At 47.7% G+C, this 5,489-nt stretch overlaps 3 non-coding genes across 3 annotated transcripts; all 3 read left to right on the top strand.

Annotated features, from left to right (window-relative positions):
• The first annotated feature begins 1,772 nt into the window (after positions 1-1,772).
• trnaa-cgc (transfer RNA alanine (anticodon CGC)) lies at positions 1,773-1,844 on the top strand. The gene has a single exon. It is a non-coding gene; the product is annotated as a tRNA-Ala (tRNA).
• A 468-nt stretch (positions 1,845-2,312) lies between these two features.
• trnaa-ugc (transfer RNA alanine (anticodon UGC)) lies at positions 2,313-2,384 on the top strand. The gene has a single exon. It is a non-coding gene; the product is annotated as a tRNA-Ala (tRNA).
• A 2,815-nt stretch (positions 2,385-5,199) lies between these two features.
• Positions 5,200-5,271, top strand: trnaa-cgc (transfer RNA alanine (anticodon CGC)). Its single transcript has one exon. It is a non-coding gene; the product is annotated as a tRNA-Ala (tRNA).
• The last annotated feature ends 218 nt before the right edge of the window (positions 5,272-5,489 follow it).

Here is a 5,489-nt window from a genome sequence, read left to right as displayed (position 1 = left end):
GAACTGCTCATGTTAAGTGCGGACCCAAGACCCCTGTATCTCGACATGTCCAAGGTCTAAATATTCTCAACACATTCTCAAAACATTCTCTAAATATTCACAACACATTCTCAATGTCGCCTATTATCTTCTGCAAAATGCTTCAACCCTGCCGTGTAAACAGCTTCCAGCATCACCTCCCTCAGTCTGACCTTCCGTATTCTGGGTAACTTTTAACTCAGCCATTTCATGATCCTCAGCGACTATCCTCCGATTCCCAGCGATCTTACGTTTATAACCGGTTGCTGTTTATGTATTAAGATGCCGAATGTAAACGTGAGTGGTCTCTATGGTTTATATTTAGAAAACTCCGAAACCAAATGTAAGCTTTTTGTGCTAAAAATGCCTATTCTCACACCAAGGCGTCTCTTTCCCCTCTCCTACCCGCCGCCCACAGGAAGATGAATTTTCTGAGGCTCCACAGCATTAAATTGGCCCGCAGCAGGATTTCATCTCACGGTCCCCTCAGCAGCTCAGCTGACAGCAGCTCCCGACTGACCGGAATGTGTGACGGTGCAATGTCGAGCGAGGATTTCTCATTTCTCGTTCCTGTTTGACGCTCTGTCATTCATACAACTCACTTTATGATTCAGAGGCTGGAATTAAAAGGACTTGCGTTTAGACTACACTGAGGTAAGAATAGGCTGGATGTTCGGCGGTTCATCATTTCTCATAGAGTGTTGAGCCTCTGGAATGCATTGCCGACTGCTGTGGTGGGTGCTGAGTGTCTGCCTGCTTTCTCGAGGGATCTGAATCGGTCCTTGACTGGGACAGAGATCGCATCATATAGAACGTAAGTAGTTTTACAGTTAACCTACGGAGGGTCACTCTCATGTCCTGGACTGGTTTCGATCACCTCAGGATGTCGGGGATGAATTTTATAGAAATTGGCACGGTATTTTTGTCTGGTTTGTAATCGCTCCAAGGAGATTACATGTTTTCGGTGGATGGGGCGGGTGGTGTCGGTAGGAAGTGTCCAGTCACGATGCTCCGGGCATGTGGGACAGGATTGATGAACCAGCTGGTTTTTTCCTGACCATCATGTCCGTCAGTAACCTCAGCTCGTCAAAGTGTTTTTTTGTGAAGTGATCTAAAAACACAAACTCACACCTGGCCCTTTATCGTGAAATGAGACTCAATGCTCTCTGTGCCTCAACTTGCCCTCCTCTGAAGCTGGAGGACTCAAAATATTCTTGCCGGCCTCTGCTATAATGTGCCTGAGCATTTTTAGTCCCGTCCAACCGAAAGCAAAGTGACTGATAACGGGAGCGTTCGAAAAATGCGCCCTGAAATAGGAGGGATGGTTACAGCACAGTTCAAGGAGTCTCTCCCCCCCTTTCCGAGCCTTTCTTCTCAACTCCCCCTTTCTCATTAGACTAAGTGCCGAGGCCTAGTTTATTCCATTCACCCACAGTTGCATCAGGTCCGCATACTTCATCTTTAATTGTCTGGTTGGAGCAGAAAATTAGATGATTTTAAGCCAAGTATACGAAGTGTCAGCACCCACCACACCAGCCGGCAATGCATTCCAGAGACTCACTACTGCCTGGGAAATGAAGAACCGCTTAACATCCAGACTATTCTTACCTCTGTGTTGTCTGAACACCTGTTCCCTGCTCCTCCCCAATCTTTGAAACTGGAAATAATCTATCACGCGTCATACCCAACTTGGGGAGCCTCATAAAATGAGAACAATCAGTTCTTCTTTCCTTGGGTAGCCATTTATTTTATCTGGGGATGTAGCTCAGTGGTAGAGCGCATGCTTCGCATGTATGAGGTTCTGGGTTCAATCCCCAGCATCTCCAAAAAATATTTTTTTCAATAGAATTAACCACAGGAAAGGCGAATCGCGCTTTCTGAGCGCAGCGAATTGCAACTTCTGAGGCTCCACAAGCATGAAATTGTCCCGGAGCAGGACTTCATCTTACGGTCCGCTCAGCAGCTCAGTTCATAGCAACTGCCGACTGACCGGTATTTGTGACAGTGCAATGTCGAGCGAGCAGTCACAGCTCTTGTTTGACACTCTTTCATTCATCCATCTCACTTTATGATTCAGAGGTTGGATATCAGCCTCGTCACTGACTATTGGCAATTGTATTTTTTTTTCCGCTGACTTTTCTTGGAAAGTTCAAAGTAAAGAGGAGCAGAAACCCCGTGAACTGAAGCAGAGGTTGAACATTTGGAGCACGTGTGACAACTGGGCATCTCGTTGTCCGGGAGAGACAGAGACGAAAGCCCACTTTTTAATTCTAAAGTTGAAGCGGCTTTGCTGTGGGGATGTAGCTCAGTGGAAGAGCCCATGCTTTGCATGTAAGAGGACCCGGGTTCAATCCCCGGTATCTCCAAACGCTTTATGTTTCGAATTTTGAAAAGATCCTTTTGTCCTCACCTCACCTTTGCACACAAAAACAGGAAAGGGTTTCTTCACCTCGAGAAAACCCGAACGCTCTGCATCCGATACGATACAATGCAATGGAAGCACGCACACGCCTTTGAAATGGCGACCATCCCGCGGCTGGAAAGCGTGCCCAGTGATAATAACAGAGAAAATGGGATCACCATTCGGCCCTTCGAGTCTGCTCCGCCATTATAAATGATCATGGCTGATCCTCCATCTCTATACCATATTCCCGCTCTCTCTCCATACGCTTTGATGCCTTCCGTGTGTGGAAATCTATATTTCTTAAATATATTCAGTGACTTGGCCTCCACCGTCTGAGTGAAGAAATAGATTATTCCCAGTTTCACAGATTGGGGAAGAGCATCGGACTGGCGTTTAGAGCACACAGAGGTAGGAATAGGCTGGATGTTCGGCGGTTCTTCTTTTCCCAGAGAGTAGTGAGTCTCTGGAATGCATTGCCGGCTGGTGTGGTGGGTGCTGACTGTTTCTCTTTGCCTTCTGGATGCATCTGGACCAGTTCTTGACTGAGGCAGAGATCGCATCATATAGAAATCGAGTGGTTTTACAGTTAACCTGCACATGGTCAGTGTGATCGCCTGAAGGATTCGGGGAGGAATTTCCCAGAATGCCCCCTCCTTATTGGCGCTGGATTTGTTTCTATTTGTCGCCGCTCCCAGGTGATTACATGTTTCCCGGAGGAGGGGCGGGTGGTGTAGGTGGGAAGTGTCTGGTCACGATGCTCCAGGCATGTGGGGCAGGATTGATGAACCAACTGGTCTTTTCCTGACCATCATGTCCGTCTGTAACGCCAGCTCGTCATGGTTTTTTCAGTGAAGTGATCTTTAAACACAAAACCACACCTGGGGCAATTCCTGCGACCGTCGATAGTGAAATGAGACTCAATGCTCTCCGCGCCTCACCATTCCCTCCTCTGAAGCTCAGGGACTCGAAATATTCTTGCAGGCCTCTGCTACAATCTCCCTGAGCATTTCTAGCCCCGTCCAACCGTAAGCAAAGTGACTGATAACGGGAGCGTTCGAAAAATGTGCCCTGAAATCGGAAGGATGGTTACAGCACAGCCAACGGAGGCTCTCCCTCTCTCCCAGCATTTCTTCTCAACGCCCCCTTTCTCATTGTTCTGAGTGCCGAGGCCTGGTTTCTTCCGTTCACCAACAATTATATCAGATCCGCAAACTTCATGTTTAATTGTCTGGTTGGAGCAGAAAAGGAGATGAATTGAAGCCCAGATAAACCTTGTGTGCCCTCATAAATTGAAGGCAATCAGTTCTTCGTTGGCAATCGCTGCTACATGGGAGTGTAGTTCAGTTGTAGAGCGAGGTCTTGGGTTCAATTCCCAGCATTTCCAAACATATTTTTTCACCAGAATTATCCACAGAAAGGCGAATCTTGATTTCGGAGTGCCGCGGATTCCAACCTCTGAGGCTCCACAAGCATGAAATTGGCCCGGAGCAGGACTTCATCTCACGGTCCCCTCAGCAGCTCAGCTGACAGCAGCCCCCGACTGACCGGAATGTGTGACGGTGCAATGTCGAGCGAGGATTTCTCATTTCTCGTTCCTGTTTGACGCTCTGTCATTCAGACAACTCACTTTATGATTCAGAGTCTGGAATTGAACGGACAGGCGTTTAGACTACACTGAGGTAAGAATTGGCTGGATGTTCGGCGGTTCATCATTTCTCATAGAGTGGTGAGCCTCTGGACTTCATTGTCGACTGCTGTGGTGGGTGCTGAGTGTCTGTCAGCTTTCTCGAGGGATCTGAATCGGTCCTTGACTGGGACAGAGATCGCATCATATAGAAGGTAAGTAGTTTTACAGTTAACCTACGGAGGGTCACTCTCATGTCCTGGACTGGTTTCGATCACCTGAGGATGTCGGGGAGGAATTTTATAGAAATTGGCTCGGTATTTTTGTCAGGTTTTTAATCGCTCCCAGGAGATTACATGTTTTCGGTGGATGGGGCGGGTGGTGTCGGTGGGAAGTGTCCAGTCACGATGCTCCGGGCATGTGGGACAGGATTGATGAACCAGCTGGTCTTTTCCTACCATCATGTCCGTCAGTAACCTCAGCTCGTCATGGTGTTTTTTTGAGAAGTGATCTAAAAACACAAACTCACACCTGGCCTTTTATCGTGAAATGAGACTCAATGCTCTCTGTGCCTCAACTTGCCCTCCTCTGAAGCTGGAGGACTCAAAATATTCTTGCCGGCCTCTGCCACAATGTGCCTGAGCATTTTTAGTCCCGTCCAACCGAAAGCAAAGTGACTGATAACGGGAGCGTTCGAAAAATGCGCACTGAAATAGGAGGGATGGTTACAGCACAGTTCAAGGAGTCTCTCCCCCCTTTCCGAGCCTTTCTTCTCAACGCGCCCTTTCTCATTACTCTGAGTGCCGAGGCCTGGTTTCTTCCGTTCACCCACAGTCGTATCAGGTCCGCATTCTTCATCTTTAATTGTCTGGTTGGAGCAGAAAACTAGATGATTTTAAGCCAAGTATACAAAGTGTCAGCACCCACCACACCAGCCGGCAATGCATTCCAGAGACTCACTACTGCCTGGGAAATGAAGAACCGCTTAACATCCAGACTATTCTTACCTCTGTGTTGTCTAAACACCTGTTCCCTGCTCCTCCCCAATCTTTGAAACTGGAAATAATCTATCACGCGTCATACCCAACTTGGGGAGCCTCATAAAATGAGAACAATCAGTTCTTCTTTCCTTGGGTAGCTATTTATTTTATCTGGGGATGTAGCTCAGTGGTAGAGCGCATGCTTCGCATGTATGAGGTCCTGGGTTCAATCCCCAGCATCTCCAAAAAATATTTTTTTCAATAGAATTAACCACAGTAAAGGCGAATCGCGCTTTCTGAGCGCAGCGAATTGCAACTTCTGAGGCTCCACAAGCATTCAATTGTCCCGGAGCAGGACTTCAGCAGCTCAGCTCACAGCAACTGCCGACTGACCGGTATTTGTGACAGTGCAATGTCGAGCGAGCAGTCACAGCTCTTGTTTGACACTCTTTCATTCATCCAT

Source organism: Heptranchias perlo, unplaced genomic scaffold (assembly GCF_035084215.1).
Source record: "Heptranchias perlo isolate sHepPer1 unplaced genomic scaffold, sHepPer1.hap1 HAP1_SCAFFOLD_43, whole genome shotgun sequence".
In the NCBI taxonomy this organism is placed as follows: Eukaryota; Metazoa; Chordata; class Chondrichthyes; order Hexanchiformes; family Hexanchidae; genus Heptranchias; species Heptranchias perlo.
The sequence above is the reverse complement of the archived record's forward strand: the minus strand, read 5'-3'. Positions and strand labels throughout refer to the sequence as shown.